Source organism: Manacus candei, unplaced genomic scaffold (genome assembly GCF_025592945.1).
Source record: "Manacus candei isolate 608988 ecotype Guabito, Panama unplaced genomic scaffold, ASM2559294v1 h1tg000020l, whole genome shotgun sequence".
Taxonomy (NCBI): Eukaryota; Metazoa; Chordata; class Aves; order Passeriformes; family Pipridae; genus Manacus; species Manacus candei.
Window position 1 is genome coordinate 1,323,886 of NW_026138068.1, and position 19,763 is coordinate 1,343,648.

Below are 19,763 nucleotides of genomic sequence, written 5' to 3' on the forward strand. Positions count from 1 at the left end.
CGAAGATTTGGAGTGTCCCCGGCCCACAGATGTCTTTCATGGGGACGTATTTCCTGTACTATTACTCTTGTATAAATCTGACGTTTAAACAGTTTAATAAATGAGCAGTTGTTTGACTTGTTTCACTTTCAATACATTCTGGTGGATTAATAAAATGTATTTCAAAAGGAAGCTCGATAGAACATGCTATAAAAATTCGTGATTTATTAACGATACATTTGCTATTAGTTGGGACAGATACTCAAAATGTCATTAAGGTTAAAATAATAATCAATCAAACTAATTAGACCCTATTTTTCATATGCAAATATAATTAAGCATCCATTTCTCAATAACTTTAAAGAGAATTATTGAAGCTGCACAAAGTGTGCTGAGTCCTTACTTGAGCTAATGAAATGGCAGTGCCTTCCCTGCATATGCAAACAAAATTGATTAACCACTTTGTGCTTGGCTTAATAACCCAGGAGGGGCTGGGGGAGCAGGGCTGAGGGCTGGGGGTGTCACTGCCCTGCCCACCTCCCCAAATTCCCACTTTCCAGGGAGCTGGGGTCCAGATGGGAAGTGGGGTGCTTGTCCTGGTGTGGGTACCACTGGTACCACCGTCTGCAGACCTGCCTCACTGGTGTTTGCTGATGTTTTTCACTCTGACTGTTCATTTCCCGGGAAAAACACCATTTTGCTACGAGAAGGGTTAATAAGAGATGTTTATTTATGAACTCGGCATATTACTGTTGCATAATTTGAATACAGTGCTATGAGCTTTTTTTATTGCCTGCTATAATTTCATTTTTAAAGCTTCCCCTATGCCATACTTTACAAATGATATCGCAAACAAGAAATAAATTCTGTTTTGCAGCTGTGCTAACTATATTTACCCATGGGATACACTATTTTGTCCTTGACATAAATCCCCTGGGATTTCACTTGGAATTACTTCGGCGTGCCACATTCCCTGCATCAGGGTATTGTGCACCAAGTCTATCACGGGGCTCTGGCAGAGCCGCCGGATCGCTGTGAAAAGAAAGAGGCACTTGTTTAGCATATTACCATGAAAATCAGTCAACTCGCACATTAACGATTGTCAAGAAACCTGGGAGAGGGAAATAAGGGAAATAACTGTGGATTAAACCAGCGAGGATCCCCCAAGCAGCGACAGGAGGGGTTGGGGGGAGGCATGTCCTGCAGCCCAGCACAGCCCGAGCATCACCTGTTCCTCCTCCCCTCATCCTATCACCTGGCTGTTGTGCCCATCCCTGGATCCCCTAAATGTCCTGGGGTCCTCCCTGAGTCCCCGTCCCTCTGCAGCGGTGGGAGGGGCCGCGGGGTGATGGCCTCCCACCCAGCACACCCCCAGCATCACCTACTGCTGCTCCTCCCCTCATCCCACCACCTGGCTGTTGTGTCCTGGGCACCCCACGTGTCTCCAGGTCCTCCCCCTTGTCCCCAACCCTTGGCAGGGCAGGGGGTCGGTCTGGCTGTGTGTGACACGATTTGGTTTTAGTCTTTTTCCAGGATTAGCATCCCCTGGAGGCCTTACCTGCCACCGCCCGGTGTGCAAACAGGCAGGTAATGCCCATCAGCAGGTGTGTGAGCCCAGCAGCAGCTCTGGTCCCTGCCAGCTCTGCTCCTCCACAGCCCCAAAGTGGTTAAACCACCTCTGGATATGGATCCTGCTGTTAATTGGGGGCCCAATTTTCTGCAGGTGTCAGGCTCCGGGACATCAGCTTTAATGAAATTCATCCCCCCACCTCCGCGGCACCGGTGGAGGCGCCGGAGCTGCCAGGGAAGGGGGTCTGTGCCTGGCACACGGCAGGAGCCGGCGGAGCTGACACTGTCAGCAGCTCTCCAGGGACGAGCGTATTTTTGTCGATCATGTAGCATCAGGTTCTCGTGTCACTGCGTTACGGAGCTTGATGGCACTTAATACACCGTGACAAGGTGTAACATCAGAAATGGAACACAAAATGAGATCAAACGGCATCGTGGTCCCTAGAGGGCCCGATCAAATCCGATGGATGGAAATTTGAAGGGGGAAAAAAAATGCAAACTCTCCCCCCTATAGAAACCTTTGGAATCCCATTATCCTGGGCAGCCAAAGCCGGGCTGGGCTCCTGTAGGGAGGAGGATGTGGAACTTGTGGGATGGACGTCTCCCCCAGAACCTGCAAGCCATGGGACATGCAGAGCCACCAGTGCTGGCCTCACAGTGGGAAGCAGCTCCAGCTCTCTGCTGGAGTGGGGACACCCTCAGCCCTGTGTGAACAGGGACCCATCCTGGAGTTGGGTATCAAACCACAGTCGTGTCCCCTCCTGCAGGTGAGGAGGGTGACCCTGAGGAGAGGACCCCCAGGACAAGGTCCTGCCCCACTTTGCTGGGTGCCTGCAGGCAGTGGCTGATCCAACGGGCACTGTCCATGGGAGATGTTTCTTGGGAGGGACACAAATGGCAGGTTCTTATCCCACAGGCAGGTTCCTCCAGGAAAGCAGGTCAAGGGCAGGACACCTTGGGGAAGATAAAAAAAAAGGACAATTTTTCACATATCTCAGCAATTTTGAGAAGAGGAAAGAAGCCATTTTTCAGCAAAGAAGAGCTCTTTTCATTCGGAAAATGTTAACCAGATGTTCACAAGAAGTACGTCATGGAAAGAATGAATGAGGTCTCTGGTTGGGACTAACCCCCAGCCCCGGGGAGCTGCAGGGCTGCACCCTGGGGCTGCTGGGGCTGAAACAAAGGCAGATGCACTTGGGAAGGCACCAACTCCCAGTGCCCATGGCTGTGGATTGGAAACACACACTGGCTGGCCTGAAGAAAGGGCTCACTCATCCCTCCAGGCTCTCAGGCACCCGAGTCCAAGCTCAGCCTCTCCTGAGACTCAGTACATCCCTGTCCATAGCCCCAGGTGCCATCCCCATCCTGGGTTAAAGAGCAGCCTCTTGCTGCTCTCAGGTGCTGCATTTCTCTGTGCTCTGGTTGCAGCTCCTGTCAAGCAGCTCCTAGAGCCCCATTCCCAGTGCCAGGTCACCACACTGGCTCACGAGCCCTGGGACGCTCATGGAGATGTCAGAGCCAAGGGAAAACCAGCTGTGATTCAGAATCAAAACCACTAAAGTTTGCAGAGTTTTAGGTAAAACAATCATGGTATTTGCAGCCCAAAGCACCATGCACCTCGTGGCACTGCCACAGTCACACTGTGTCACCGACCATGTTCCCATGTGCTTACGTGTCACTTCCCTGCTGCCCTTGGTGCCCCTCTCGCTGCTGCCATGGCTCCTGTTCCTGGCACAGGCACCAGCACACGGCTCCCACTTTACCTTCTTCCAGGTGAGAGACAGCATGTGTGTGCCTGGTGCCTGCCCTGCACCCAGCTGGGGACCAGAGTACTTGTGTCCCCAAAGCCCTGGGGCACAAACTCCACAGGGCTGGTGCCCTGGTTACCTCCACCAGCTCATGGCCATGTGCTCAGTGGGTGCTGATGACATAATGGACATACCCAACCTGTTGCATTATTACCCCATTTTCCTGTCCCTGCAGCCAGAGAGAGCTGCTGGGTCCCAAGCTGGCAGCTCCACAGGGCTCTCCTCCCAGCTGAGGTCGCTGAAGTTCCCACCAGACAGGAGTCCCCAGCTCCAGCTTGGGGCTGGGGTTAAACCCAGGGGTGGGGGGGTCTCACCTGAGATTAAGGGCAGGTCATAACTTTTTTCCCTACAAATGGCCATTGTCACCACATCAGCAAACACCTGCAGAGGTGTGTGTGTGTCCCCATCCCTGAGCCGTGTGCCCACAGAGCCAGTGGCACTTTGAGATCAGGCAGCAGCACCAGAGCATGTTAGTGGAAATCAGACAGCAAACACAGAGCAGCATGTACTCTAATACTGTCCCTTGTATTTTTTTTTTTTAGCAGCAAAACCTAAATCAAATCAGGACAAAAAGCCAAGGAAGCATCTAAACAAGGAGACTCATCACTGCATGGGGTCCTGGAGTGGGGAAATGAGGAGTTTTCAGCCTCTGGCTGCACCCAGGGCCATGAGAATCAGCAAATCATTAATAGGGCTGAACCTCTGCAAGCAGCCAAAGGGAGAAACCTGCCAGAGGCTGCTCCTTTTCTGAGTCTGGCCCTGGTCACATCCCTGCTGGTGGCCACCGGCTCCCCTGACCCCTGCCCACCCCAAAGGGACAGTGGCACTGGCCAGGAGGGGATGTTGGGAATGAGCTGAGACACAAACTGGGCAGAGGGGCTGCCAGGCTAATGCTGCAATTAACAGACTTTGTCTATTAGTTACGAATAAAAATCACAGTTATTTTTTTTTGAGGTACCTCAGTCTGTCCATCTCTCCACCCATCTGCATTCTCAATGTCTCTCTCCTCCTTGGACTGTCTGGAACGTGTTGTTCATAGTAGCTGTAGCTGCCCCATCCCTGCAAGTGTTCAAGGCCAGGTTGGAGGGAGCTTGGAGCAATCTGGTCTAGTGGAAGGTGTCCCTGCCCACACTAGGGGGTGGAACAAGATGAGATTTATGGTCTCTTTCAACCCAAACCTCACTGTGATTCTGTTCTATCCATGTTGGCAGTCTTTGCAGCACCGGCAGAACGGTTCGTTAGCACAAATGGGTGATGATGCTGCACCTGATGAACAGTATCTGCAGCAGCTTCTAAGGGTCCCCCATCACCAGGAGCAGGTAACACAGCTTCAGAATAAAGTGAGAGCCCAGGACTGCCCAGGAAGCTCTCGTGACCCCATGCAGGGAAGATCCCTCCAGCCACGCATGGACACATTGGAGCAGGAAGAGTGGTTCAGTCTTCCTCCCTCCAGGCTGCCAGTGTGGCTGTTGGAGTTACTGGTGTCCCCAGTCCCTACTCCAGCATCTCCCAGCCAATCCTCCACAGCCCCCTGCTCCCCTTTCCCTGGGTCACTCCTTGACCCTACACCTGCGGAGGCTGAAGGGGCTCCACAGCCAAGCATCCCAACAGTCACCTCAGGGATGGACCCGAGTGTGGCATCCGGGATCAGCCAGCTCCTGGGACACTCTGCAAGGACAGGAGTCAGCTGTCTTCAGGCAGTTGTCTATTGGCTGCGAGGCTGAGGGGCATGGGCACATCCTCAGGGCAGACACAGCCCTCCCTGTCCTCCAGAGACATCCTTCTGCTGCTGGGCAGGGTCTGCTCCCAGGAGCACCCAAACTCCACCAACACACCCTGGGATCGTCTCAGCAGCATTTCTGGGACCCATTTGCACAAGCTTTAGTAGCAGCAACATCCCCCTGTTCCAGAGCAGGGCAGTGGGTTCACCTGGGGACCCCTCAGCAGACGGTGTGACAGAGCTGCAACTCCTCTGGGTGAGGGGCAGGGAGATGCTACCTGCGAGACGGATGGCTGCTGGGGTGGGCTCCCACAGTCATGTGTCTTGATTTCATCACTAATATACACAATTAATAAACTTAATTACATGTAAAATTGCGGCAGCTGAAAAATGAGTGCAATTCCTTCTCCTCCAGCTTTGCATCAAGCCTTTGCTGAGGACGAAGGGTGCAAAGGTGTCACTGCAGCCCCCTTTGTCTGCAATAAACCTCTCCTGTGGGCCTTTGTCTGGGTCTCCAGTGCCAGTGGAGCTGCCTGAAGTGGGATCCAGCCTCAGAAGGGACATTTCTTTGTGTCTGTGATTTGCTGCTTCTGTGCAAAGAGATCAGTCCCTGTGTGCTGGAAGATTAAATGAGTCCGTGATGCAGAACATCACCCTGTGCAGATGGTGCTGATCCCTGACACCCTGCACTGATTCTGGTGGCTTAGGAGAGGACAGAGATGTCTGTTCTGGAGAGGAATGGGAGAACATGGGGACACTGGGGCTCTGCAGGGCGATCCCTGCTCCCTCCAGGTGGGCTGTGGTGGGAAGGCAAGAGAGACACACAGTTGTGTCACTCACACCTCACCCAGGTGTGAGCAGCTGATGCCGTGCAGGTGGGAGTGTCAGGATGTGGGGTCCAGAGATCTTCATGGACCAGCACCTCCAGTGACCTCATCTGGAGGAGAGGGGGTTAATGGCTCCCCTCTGCTGCAGCACTGAAGTTCATTACTTTTGCTAATTGCTTTGGAGTCAGTGATTCAGCAGCTCATGGAAAATGTATCTCTGGGTAATGGATAAATTGGCCACCCCTGACCAGTTTGCATCGAGGTGCTGGGAAGGGGCTGCACCCCATGCCAAGCTGCCCATGCACCACCCACCACCCACCACAAAACAAGGTCTCACGGTGCCTGGCAGTGTCTCACCTGGTGCCACAGCGGGCCAGTCCCAGCCCACAAGGCTGCAGGGACATGCTGTGGATCTGGAGGCTGTGCTGTGACAAAAACCCCTGGGGTGCCACAACGGGCAGCTGGGCTCATGAGGCAGCAACAAGGCCAGGTGCTGCACAGGTGGCAGCTCAGGTACAGGCTTTCACTCCTGCCTTGTGCCTCCTTTAATCTTCAAAGAATTAACATGGGTGCGTGTAGAATAATTTCAACACACCCCATTAATGCCAGTGCCGGTGTCACCAGAGAAGCTTTACTTTCCCAGGTAATGAATGTGGCCATAAGTACTTTGCAACCATATGGTGATTATGTTTAATAAAGGACATTTTCTATAATTAAACAGTTTTATTAAGGCATTATTAGCCCTTTAAGTTGAAAAATAGCTGAACAGAGGTGTAATAGGGTGCTAGCATCTGTATTGGGTGAGCAGATGGTGGGGAAACTCCACCCTTGTGAAGCTCATGCCGGGCTGGGAGCAGGGCCTGCCCCCCTGTCCCCAGGCAGTGGCAGTGCCAGCAGTGTGCCCACAGCCAGCCCTCACTCCACATGGCCATGGGTCCTCTGCTACCTGTGGCAGGGCTGTCCCACTGGGCAGTGCTGCATGGCCGGGGGTCCCCGGCACGCACCCCCTTGGCAAGTACCACGGCAGAGCTGTGGTCTGGCAGCAAGGTCTCCGTCTGTCTGCCTTTGCCCCCTCTCACTGGCACTCATCACTCTTTCAGCCAGAGCAGGACAAGGACAGGGATGAAGCCCTGCAGAGAGCTGCCCGTGCCAGGCTGTGCCCTCCCACTGGAGGAGGGATTGGTGAGGGGCTGAAGGGACCCTGCAGCACCAGCATCACACCTGCTGCAGTTTTGTGGCCGTGAGGAGGTTTGTGTCAGACTCCCCAGCACTTGAGCCAGCACTGACCAGAGGGGAAGGAGCCATGACACTGCTGGGAATGGTTTTTTCTCCATCTGAATTTGTGCGGCCTGTCCTCTAATCATTTGTACGTTATCCATCATCCCCTGCCTCCCCGTCCCTGCTGTCGCACAGCTCCAGGCAATCCATCTTACAGTTAAAAAATTGTCTCTCTTACACAGGGGCTTTCAAACAAGACAAATAGAAAGAATAAGATCTGGTATTGAGATGCTGTGTACAGGCTGAGATACATAAAGCGGCGGGTAAAAGATCCCATCTGATTGTCGGGAGCAGATCTACGGTGCTGTCAGTGCAGCACAGTCCCTCCACAGGGGAATAGGCAGGATTCAGCCCCCACTGAGCAGCAGCATTTCCTCTGAGCCACAGCACTGGGGGGCCAAGCAGGATTCAGCCCCAGCTGAATGGCATCATCTCGTCTGTGGATCTGAGCAGACCCACCAGCCTCAGCACAGGCACCATGCAGCCACCCAGCCATCCTTAGTGTCTTTCCTGAAACCTAAGGGCTAAGTCTAACAGCCTGGCACAGAGCCTGACACAGAGCCCGGCACTGAGCCCTCCTAGTCTGCTGGGACTGACCTCAATGCTGCTGCTGCTGCTGCTGCTGTTGTGATCCTGCCTGTGACACCATTCACAACTCAGGAATCTGAAACTAAGTTATAGTTGATCCAGGTTGTGTTGGGCAGGAGGGGCAGGAGGGCAGACAGCGCCCTGAGCTGAGCCCACCAGGAGCCAGGTGGGAACCTGAGCACAGGGGACAGCACAGACTTGACCATTGGGGCAGAACCAACCTGTTCCTGGTACCTGTAAAGATGCATCTGCCCTGTGATAAACTGTTCTTGCAGTGGCTTAGTGCTACCTGATAGGATTTGTCTCCATCAGAAAGTCAGTCTGATTCCCAAGCTCTTTCTCTTCCCTGGCCAGAGCATTCCAGGCTGGCCGGTGCCATGGGCAGTGATGCCCTTGGCACATCAGCTGTGCTGGTGCGCTGTGCCCAAGGCTGATGGGATCTGTGCCATGGCCTGGGTGTGACTCAGTTAGTTATCATATTATTAAAACGCTGATAAGTCCATGATCACCTTAGGGAAGATAAGGGGGCGGGGGTGGAGGGTGTGTGCCTGCCAAGCACCCCGAAGATCCAAAGGTTTTGTGCTCAAACACACCTGCTTTAGGCAGGGTGGATAAATACCTGCTCAGAGCATCTCAGTGCCTGTGCACACTCAGGATGCCGAAGAATCAGGGTGAAACACTCAACATTCCACTTCCAGGGTGGTTCCTGGGGATGTGAGTGCCCAGGGAGCCGTGTCAGTGCCGGGCTGTGTGGTGCCAGGGGAGTGGGGACGCTGCGGCTCCGTGGTGATGCAGAACCGCGCGTCTTCCTTGCTCCCTAATGAGACAAAATAAATTTACGTGGTGCTGTATCCTCCCCCCCCGCTCCCCTTTCCTTCTCTTGCTAAGGCAAAGGCATCTGATCGTAGTTTAGACAACCCCAGCTCTCGCCTGAGCCGCCACGCTCCGAGCTGCCTGCATTTTTATGAGCTGACTTGTTATATGGGGTGGAAGTATGCAAAATATGTCAAGCCCAAGCAGAGATTTGAATCGAAATGACTCTAATTACTTGTAATAATTTTTTGCATTCCAACATAAAACAATGTTAAAAAAAAAAAAATCCATTACAATAGTTAAAAGACAAATCATTTAGCGAGTCCCTCACTTTATCGCTTTATTAGACAATTTCCTTTGCCACATTTGGAACATGCGGCTGGGTGATCGCCCAGGGCTATTCCAGTGCAAGCAGCACTGGCAGAGAGTTCATCCTGTCATTAGTCAAACATCATCACTGCAGGACCAATGCCCTTGTCAAATTAGACACCATCTCCAGGCATCAGCGTGGTACCAAATTGGGAGAAAAATTGGGTTTTCTCTCTCCTCTCCTTCCTTTCTTCATCTCTAAAATAAGCCAGGTTGATTCTTCCTTTGGGTGAGCCCCAGCATGAGATGTGTGAGCAGGGATGGACCCAATTTATTGTCACTGGTGTGATCCCTGGGGATCCTTTGTATTTGGGAGATGATGTGGGCAATAGGAAGAAATTCTTCACTAGGAGGAAGAAATTCTTCACCTTCCACTAGACCTGCTTACTCCAAGCCCTGTCCAACCTGGTCGTGAATACTTCCAGGGATGGGCAGTCACAGCTTCTCTGGGCAACCTGTGCCAGGGCCTCACCACCCTCTGAGTAAAGAACTTCCCAAAATCAAATCTAAGCATCTCTCCTTTTAGTTTAAAACCACTCCCCCTTGTCCTGTCACAACTCTCCCATGTAGAAAGCCGCCCTCCATCTTTTTTACAAGCCCCTTTATGCACTGGAATGCCACGGTGCACAGAAAACGGCAGGCAGGTCTCTGTGCCAGAGCCAGGGCAGGACCATCCTGCCCCGCACCCTGCCCGTGCTCACACCCTGTCCACACCTTCCCGGGGGCTGGCACCCACCCTGCCCCCCGGGAACCGCTCGGTGGATGTGATTCCAGTGCCCCGCTGGAAGGTGCTGGGCAGGACGCCCTGGCCCCGCGGGTTTGGTCCCATCCCGGTGGGGACGGGGCTGTCGCCGGGCCGCGCTGCGGGGACGGTGAGGAGGGAGCGTCAGCGCGTGTCAGCATAGCCACCCCGGCCCTGCCTTTGGACAGATTAAGCAAGTTGCTCATTGCCTGTGACATAATTTAGATGAATGGGGTGGGTAATCCATCAGGCAGAGCCCTGCGCAGCCGGGGGGGATCCCATTACCTTACACGTGTTAACAGCCCAACTCCTTTGTACAAACAACAAAGTGGCGCTCCTGAAAAGCCCGATTTTCCCTCATTGTCTGCGAGAGGAGCGGCGGGTCGGCGGTGATGGATGGCGGCGCTGGCAGGGCGGGATGCGGCCGTGCCGCGGGTGAAGAGGGACACCGTGTGGGGACACACCGAGGCACCGCCGCATGCACAACACCTGTAGAAGCCCAGAAGATCAGCGGTGATGTGAATGTCTCGAACGCCGATAGCCGGCAGGCTGTGGAGACAGCCAGAAATTGTTGGTGATAACACACTGTGAGAAAAAATAGGATGTGGCTGGAGAAGGGGTCACAAGGAGGGAGAGTAGCACTTTTTTTGAGACAAACGTCCTTGTTCTCTCTCCTGGAGATAAGCACAACATAGGACAGTGCAGGAGCAGGAATGAGGTCGAGAAGCAGCACGGGCTGTAGAGGGGAGACCTTCTCATTCCCTCCAACTCCCTGACAGGAGGGTGGAGCAAGGTGGGGGTCTGGCTCTGCTCCCAGGGAACAAGGGACAGGACAAGAGGGAACGGCTTCAAGTTGTGCCAGGGTAGCTTTGGGCTAGGCATCAGGAAGAATTTCTTCATTAAAAAGGTTGTTAGGCATTGGGAGGGGCTGCCCAGGGAGGTGGTGGAGTCCTCATCCCTGGAGGTGCTCAGAAAAAGTGTGGATGTGGCACTTGAGGACATGGTTAAGTGCTAAACATGGTGATGGTGATGGTTGAGAGTTGGACTTGAGGATCTTTGACAATGAGGCATCTGAGGGCACTCTGGGTACCCCAGCTCACTGGCACCCCCAGACAGGCATCCCTGGGCACCCCTGCCCATGGGGGCCCCCCAGACTGACATCTCTGCTCAAACCACCCCATCTCCAGGAGCTGAGGTCTCTTTGGGGTCTCGGGGCGATGTGATCACTGGATGCTTCCCCATGCCAAGCCCTTACCCCATGGCACAACCAGCAGCTGAGCCACCAAAGGTCGTCTCCATCAGGAGAGTCCTTAAAACCAGCCTCCAAAACCATTTCTTGTTCCTCAACTCCCCACCAGGAACATTATCCCTTAATTGCTGCATTTATCCAGACTTATTCTGTATATCCCCCAATAATGAGTATATTAGAGATGTAATTATTGCTGTCATAAACGTAATAGTGACAAAACAAGAATTGAAATAGTGTCTATGAGGATAATTCACCATTGCAATTAATACTGCCCTGCTTAGTTAATATGTCACCGCTTCCAATAAATGCTGTCATTATCCCATTACTAATTCTGTGGTATAATAATTATTGAGGTTGTAATTAAGTGTCTATAGTCATCGTGGGGTTGGGATGGGTGGGAGGATGCACAGAGTTCACAGTATTTTCACTTTCCTGGGATGTCTAGAGGGCAGCTGGGCAGACATTTGGGCATCCCAGGAAAGCATCAGCCATAGGATGGGATGGATAGAGATTGGGAAGAGCTGGGTGAGTCTGATTTAACTCTCAGCTTGGCTGGTTGCTCCCAATGAATCTTTAAAGCACGCGAAGCTGCCAACATCATCAATTCCTCAGTTTTTCACTTTTTTGGTATGGAAACATTGATATGATCCCTGTTGCTGCTCCATTCCCTTTCCCACTCTTTCTGCCCATCATTCAGCCAAGCGCATTTTCTACCCAATGCAGATACTTCATGTTAACTCAACTTTTACAGGAGTTCAACTCAATTTTCCTCAGATTAAATAAAATTTCCAAGTGTCACTCACTAGCAAATGATCAGTGGGAAGGGGGTGGATTTTTCTAACCCGATCTCTGGTCCAATTACAATTTTTAATCTATATGTAGATAATGGTGAAGAAAACCCCTGTAGAAATGTCAGGAGTGAGGAGGTTATTAGCTGAGTTTTAATTACTGTCTATCATTTGTAGAAAACTGCGGTGCCCTGAGAAATTAGGTGACAGCTCCGGTTGTAGGAGTTTTGGTGGGCTTTAAAGGCAGGTGATTTTAAGCAGATGTGTTTGGGGGTGGGTTGGCCTTCCAGGTGGGCAACATCAGTGTCAGAAGATTTTGCTGGGTCTCCTGTCCCCTCCCCATCACTGGAGTAGGCACCTTTCCCACACACAGACCCAACAACTGGGAAATCATGAAATCATAGAATGGCCTGAGTTGGAAGGGACCTTAAGGATCACCTTGTCCCACCCCCCTGCCATAGGCAGGGGCACCTTCCACTAGACCAGGTTGCTCCAAGCCCTGTCCAACACAGCCTTGAACACTTCCAGGGATGGGGCAGCCACAAGTTTTCTGGGCAACCTGTGCTACTGGCAAACCTTTCTGTGAAGAAATTCTTCCTGATGTCCAACCTGAGCCTTCCCTGCTGCAAATCGAGGCCACAATATTTGTGTACCACAATGGATGTGTGATGATACTTGGAAATCATCCTTCCTATCCTGCACAGCAGGGCTGATCTGGCCCCCCAGCACACTGCCCAGGGCTGATCTCCCCCTAGAAATGCTGCCCAGGGATGCTCAGGAATGTTTCCCAGTCCCTCATTTCCAAGGATGCTGCCGTACCCCCATCTTGGAGAGGAGCTCGGGCTGGGCTGCCAGTGCTGCTGAGGGACATCAGGAGATGCTCCAGACCCAGAGAGGACCCCCTACGCTCCCATCCCTGCACAGGGGCTAGCAGGGCTGTGTGGATGGCCCTTTCTGACGAGGCTGTATCCATCAGCCAATAAACAGCTCATTGCATGGGAAGAGTTATCTCCGCTGGCATTAAGGTCGGCTGTAACACAGACATTATTCCCAGCAGGAGGCACATGAGCAGAGCCGGTGGCAGATCTCAGCCTGTAACTCTTGATTATTTACACCAGAGCTCCTGGAGCTGGAGGCACAGGGCCCTGGAGCTGCAGGGATGGCCACACTACCCTGTGCTCTGTGGGGACACCAGGGATGGGGCACGGGTAGCCGTGGTGCCAGGTCCAGGCATAGCTTCTGTGCACTCCTGGCAATAGGTTTCTGTCCCAGCCAGGTCTCTGCACCCCCAGAGCTGGATTTAGCCCTGGAGTTTGTGAGTAAAATGTGTCAGACTTTTGGGGTCCAGTGGGGTTTTCCCCTCTGGTGCCGTGTGTTGACTGTACACTCTCTGTGTGCTGCTAGTGTGATTCTTGAGGGTGTCCTGTGCAGGGCCAGGAGTCGAATTGATGGTCCTTGTGGGTCCTTTCCAGCTCCAGATATTAGGAATGGATTCTTCCCTGTGAGAGGGGTGAGGCCCTGGCACAGGTTGCCCAGAGAAGCTGTGGTTGCCCCATCCCTGGAAGTGTTCAAGGCCATGTTGCACAGGGCTTGGAGCAACCTGGTCTAGTGGAAGGTGTCCCTGCCCATGGCAGGGGGGTGGAAAGAGATGATCTGTAAGGTCCCTTCCAACCCAAACCACTCTGTGATTCTATGATTCTATAAAAAGCATCCCAGTGGCCAAGCACCCCGCTGGCACCTGGGGCGGCTCAGCTGGTGCTCAGCAAGCCAAGAGCCCTCCAGGAATTCCCTGGCCATATCCTTCATGGCATTAATTCCATTTTTCTCTACTCGAACACAAATGACCACTTGCATGCTGGTTTGCAGCTCCCACTGAGCCCCCTGGTGATGGCAAATGCCCACGGGGGTCAGGAACCCGCTGCCCCCCCCGGCCACCTGTCATTGTCATGGAAATCCTGATACCCTTCCATGTTTCCTGAAATTAAAATGTGCCTCCGCTATAAGTTGTTATCAAAAATAGAAGCATTTTATCTATCTTTAGCGCGGAACACAGATTGCATGGAGACATTCAATTTGGAGTCAATTTAAATTTCAATTGTCTGTGAAATCTAAATCAATAGGCTATAGTTCAATGGCGCTTTAATAAAACAGGACATAACGGAGGAATCATTAGGGATTACATATGATAAGAGATGGAAAACAGTGTCTGTGTAATGGTGGAGGAGCCATTAGAGAATTACCTCAAGCATTTGCAAGTAAACCAACAGCCTCCTTCTCCTCCTGAGACTAACGAGAAGACTTAATTGTGCTGCAGCAGCTAAAAATACATCTTTGTCAGCCATGGAATTGGTGAGCGAGTTACAGGGATGTGCAACCATCAGGATGCTCCGTGGCTCCTCAGTGTGGGTCAGACACCTCCAGCCATGTCCTGCCCCTGTTGCCGTCTCTTGTTCCCCTGCCCACCATGCTCCCCTGTGCCCAGGCTGTGTCAGAGCTCTGGTTCCCCTCCATGTACCCCGTGATGTCATCACTGTCCCCCACTAACAGGGAGGTAATGAGGGGCTGGGCAGCTCTGGACACCTGACCAGGTAGTGGCACTTGTCACTACCTGCAGTAATGTATTTCCCTGGGTTAAACATCCCCCTGACTGATGTGGATGGTGCGACACAGAGCAGGTCCCAAACAGCTTTATTTCATTTTTATTTGCATTTAATAATAATTTTCTTTTGCTTAGCTCATTGCAAATAATCCCGGTCTGACTGAACAGGAGATTGGATTTCATCAGCCTTGGTTTCCCCTCCTGGGTGAGGGAATCACCTGCACAGAAATGGCACTCAGGGGGTTGCATGTGGGAATGCACCAACGGGTTTGCCAGGCAGAGATTTAGCACAGTAGTACAAGGGCTGAACCATCACACAATCCCCATCCCTCACATCCCCATCCCTGCAATCCCCATCCTTCCCATCCCCATCCCTCCCAGGCAGTGTGGAGAGGATCCATGGCTCCAACATTGCTGAGGAAGGCTCCAGGCTGGATGGGCAGAGATTTCTGCAGGGAAGGGCCATAATTCCCCTTTTTTATACCAATCTAATTAGGAAAAAACCCTCAACCCAAGATTAATAATTTCAATAACAAACCACGCAAAGTTAAGGGCATTTGAAAAATGTTTTTACAACCTTTGGTTAACCTGCAGTAACAGCTGCTTGAGTGTGGATAAATAAGACTATTCTGTGGAGGAGACAGGAAAAATTGGTTTGATTTTAAAGGACACTGTTTGGCTCCCGCAGTGCTGTGGCATCCAAGGAAATATTGCATGGTGGCGGCTGCGCGTCATGTTTAATACTCAGAGATGCAGCCATGGAGAGCAATACATCTGCTGGCTCCTGACAGCTGGAAAGCTGGGGTGGATTTTAAAAGCAGCCTTTCTCTTGGAAAGAAAATTCTGAGAGGGATGCAGATGGAAAAAAACCCCCTTTGGAATATCCAGAATGTTCGCTGCCTTGCCAGAGATGCAGGAGTCATGTTTTGGGGCTGTCCAGGGATTCAGGAATCAGGGTTTGGACCTGGCCAGGATGCAGGGGTCATGGTTTGGGGCTGGCCAGGATGCAGGGGTCATGGTTGGGAACTGGCCAGGGATGCAGGGGTCATGTTTGGGGGCTGGCCAGGTATGCAGGGGTCACATCTTGGGACTGGCCAGGGATTCAGGGATCATGATTTGGTGTTCTCAGCAGCCACAGAGGAGGCTCTGTGGGGGCTGCCCTGCTCTGCCCTTCCAGCTGTCACGACCCCAGCACATCCCTGCCCCCCAGCCTTGGGTGCTGCCACCCACCCTCCAGCACTGCTGCACACCATGGCCCCAGGAAATGCATCCCCTGGAAAATCAGCCATAAAATACAAATAATCCCCATCACCCCTTTTATAACAAGAAATCATGGCCCAGCTTGGAGCCAGAGACATTCTTTTCATCACCTGAAAATCCAAGTGTCTCTCTGCTTGCCTCTTCCAGCCTGTCCAAGAGGACTCAGGAGCCCACTAAAGAGGAGGCTTTAAGCCTCGTCATTAAGAATTCCAAGAGATCTGCTGGGCAGCGTGGAAATACAAGAAATACTACAATGCCAGTGCTAAAACCTAATGAGAAATGGAACAAGCTGAGACAGAAGCTTAACAAGAAATACTGGACAAGTCCCCCAAGAAAAACTACAGGCAGCAGCAGCAAGGAGCTGCCAGTCGGCTCTGCAGCTGTATTGATCCAGGACGGAGAAATAGGAGGAGGTCTTTGGAAAGTAGATAAACAGGGAGATATACAGCAGGAGAGGGCCAGAACTGATGAAAACAGGAGAAAATGCAGCTTAAATCAAAGGGCAAATACACGGAAAGAGAAAAGGCAATAGGATTTGTGTTCATGGCTAAAGAGGAGAGTTGTGGGGTGGTGATCAGACACAGGGTAATTGAAAAGAAATGGAAAATGGAGTTCAGGATAAATATTTTCTTGGGGGAAAGTGGGCTGAAAGCTTGAAATAAGCTATTATTAATATCAGCCTGAATGTAGGGAGAATGTGCAGGGAGGAGGGTTGTGGGTAAGGGATGGGGAGTGAAAGTAGGGGGTTAGGGTGCAGAATGGCTTCTACCTACCTGAGGGGCCCCAGATCTGAGTGGGGCTGGGGCCAGATGAGAAAGGTCTCCTCTGGCTGGGCAGAAGGCTGGGGATCCCCTTCCTTCCTTGCTCAACAGCTGGTGGCCACGTGCCCCTGTCCCAGCCTGCATGTCCAGCCTCTCTGCCTGCCCTGTGGCCAAGCTGTGGCTCAGGGAGCTCTTCCACAGGGGGCTCCTTGCTCAGGGATGGTGTGGGACAGGGTTGGAATGGGCCTGGAATGGTGTGGGGCTGAGATTGTGTGCAACAGGGTTACAGGATCCTCTGCCCACCCCAGGGTGGGAGATGGGCACACCATCCCCGACTCCTCTGCTTGTTCAGGGAAACGCTGCTGGCTCTGGGGACAGCACAATGCTAGACCCCAAAGTTGTGGGGTTCCAGGGCTCAGGACTAAGTGGAGGATCCCTGTCCCTCACATGGAATGAGGGGTCCAGGACACGGAGAGCTGGGGGCAGCACAGCTGGCTGCTGCCTCCTCCTGCTCCAGCCCCTGGTGCCACAAAGCAGGGAATCTGTACACAAATTCTCTACTTTCTGCCTGAATCTCACCTGTTTCTGCCTTGCTGCAAGACATACTCTCCACAGGTAGGAAATATGAGCTGGATGTGGGAATTTGCAGCCACCCAGGTTACTCCATCAGCACTGGGCAAGGCAGGGGGCTCCTGTGCCAGGAGTTTGGGGGACACAGGGAAGGGTCTGGGGGCTCAGCCTTCCACTTTGCACACATTTCCCAGGCATGGGCAGCTGCAGCCAGCTCTGCCTGCTGTCCCAAGGAATGTCCCAGTTCTGGATGTCCCATCCAACCTGGCTGCAGTGGGTCTGGCTGTGTGCAGGGGGTCCTGAGCAACAGGTGGGCTGGGGACCAGAGGGGGTCCGGGTGATGGTGGTCCATGACATCCCAGCAGGTGCAGCCCACCCATCCCTCTCGGAGGGTATTTTGGGGATGGCTCCACAGTCACCCCAGGGCGGGTCTGTGTAATGGGAGGGATGCATCCCCCCAGCCCCTCATCTCTCCATCCCTATGTGCAGTTGCCATGGCAATGAGGGAAGAAGGCTCCCTCACTCCCTGATGCTTGGCACCATCGTTCCTCTGCACGGCCTTGGCTGCTGCTGGGACATGCTGAGATGTTCATCAGAGCTAATTGCCAGGGAGCCACCCCCATGCTCTGTGCCGAGTCTCATCTCCAGCCCATGGCCTGTCCCCCATGGCACTGTGCTGTCCCCAGCACTGTGGGGTGTTCTGCTGTCCCCAAACCTGGCCCAGACTGGGGTCAGCATCATCAGACTGGTCCCCTCGCTCCTAAACACCGCACACACACTGCTGGAAAGTCAAGGCATTTCCCACATCTAAAAAAAAAAGTAATTAAATGGAAAGGTCGTTCTTATTTATTCTTTTGTTACACAACCCCCAAGCTACCAAATAGTCAAATTAAGTCTTGGAGTGTTTAATGAAGGATCAGGGAAAACATCTCATTGGTTCAAACAGCCATTCCCGTTGCAAAAACACGACACGAAGCACGGCTGCTCTGCTGGGCACTGCGGGGGCATCCCAGGAGCTGCCTATGGGCACTTGGGCCATGGGCCTGGACAGGGCTGGGCACCAGCAGCGCCGCGGCCGCAGCCCGATGAGTTCCCCGTTCTACTCACAGGGGAAGGATTTTTTTTTAATAGGGCCCCATGGAGACATCAGAGCAATTTTCAAGGAGGTTTGAAGCCACCGGGAAGCTTATTAGATCCGTTCTGCAGAGTTAATTTGATGTTGGTAATCAGCGAGCAAGTTAAGCAGTTAAGGAGATGGCGGCTGCTGAAGGGTTGGGCTGTTTAGCCGCCTTGTAAGCAGTGGTTACTAATGAGAGGCTCATGAATATGAATGAGGGATGATTACAGTGTGGAAAGGGCAGTCAGCAAACCATAAACCTAATTTTAATCTTTTTATTATCAAAGTCACGTTATTAATAATAGGCTTTACCTTGAGACCGAGCTCCATCAGGCAATTACTGCTCTCAGCAGCACTCAGCACCAGGGTCTGCGAGGGGCTGAGGGTGGGACGCTGTGTGTTGTGAAGTGCCAGGGCATCTGGTCTCTTCCATCAGCACAGGCTGGATCACCAGTGACCCTCACCCACCCTCCTCCCTGGGGCTGGTGCTTGGACAGTGGCACAAGGAGCCAGACGCGGAGACCACCCTGTCCCTCTTCTCGCCACAAGCACAGCAGCCCTGTCCCACCAGCCACAGGCATCCTGGTCACTGCCACCACAGGGATGGCACGTCAGAACTGGACACTGTCCCTCAGTCCTGGAAAAGGACGGTCCTATTTTCTCCATGACTAATTAATTGTAATTATTTCCTTATGGCGCTATCGATACAGGTGCTCGTGTAATGAGGCAGCAGTTCCTGTGTGAAATGCTGAAGCAAGGGATGTAGAACATGTTAAAAAATATTAATCTACAAATGAAAATGATTTTAATTGGATTCTGCCTTTGGGGTCAGGTCACTGCTCCATTTTCAATCAGAGTTGTCCAGTCAGCAAAGCAGCGGCACAGCCCTTTCATAGGGAAACGGCGAGTGGTTCGTAGAGGTTAATAGGAATGTTGGAAAATAAATAGGTTATTGATTGATAATAACAATAAGCTGACTCCAGTCCTACCTTGGTGACCTTCTCTCACCCAACTTAGAGAAAACTCAGTTAGCATCTAATTATGGATTGCCTCACAATCCCGCGCATTAATGAGAGTGCGGCAGCGCAGGCCCAGAGCCCACTCTCGGCAGAGGGGAGAGCCCAAATGCGATCACTCCTGGAGAAACCAGGATCCAGGAGCCCTGGGCATGGCATGGAATCACAGGATGATTTGGGTTGGAAAGGACCTTAAAGGCCATCAAGTTCCACCCTCTGCTATGGGCAGGGACACCTTCCACTAGACCAGGTTGCTCCAAGCCCCATCCAACCTGGCCTTGGACACTTCCAGGGATGGGGCAGCCACAGCTTCTCTGGGCAACCTGTGCCAGGGCCTCACCACCCTCACAGGGAAGAATTTCTCTCTAATATCTGGTCTAAACCTACTCTCTGTCAGCCTAAAGACATTATCCTGGTGCCCAACTAAGCTGCAGCCACTGCCTTGTTCTACAAAGGTGGAAGAGAGAAGGACAGCGGCTTCACATGTGCAGAGCTCTGTAACTGAGACTTAAATTGCTTCAAGATGTGCCAGAATATCTTGCCTTCAGCTCCAGCTTCACTCATTATTCCACATATGGCTCTCTCAGCCCTGCTTGCTGCAAGACATGGAATAGTCAGAACTACCTGGGAAACAAGAAGATTCCTGGCGGTGGGCACAGCTCTAGGGGAGGAAAGCCTTTCCTTGCCCAGAGGTGAGCAGCCAGCACAGG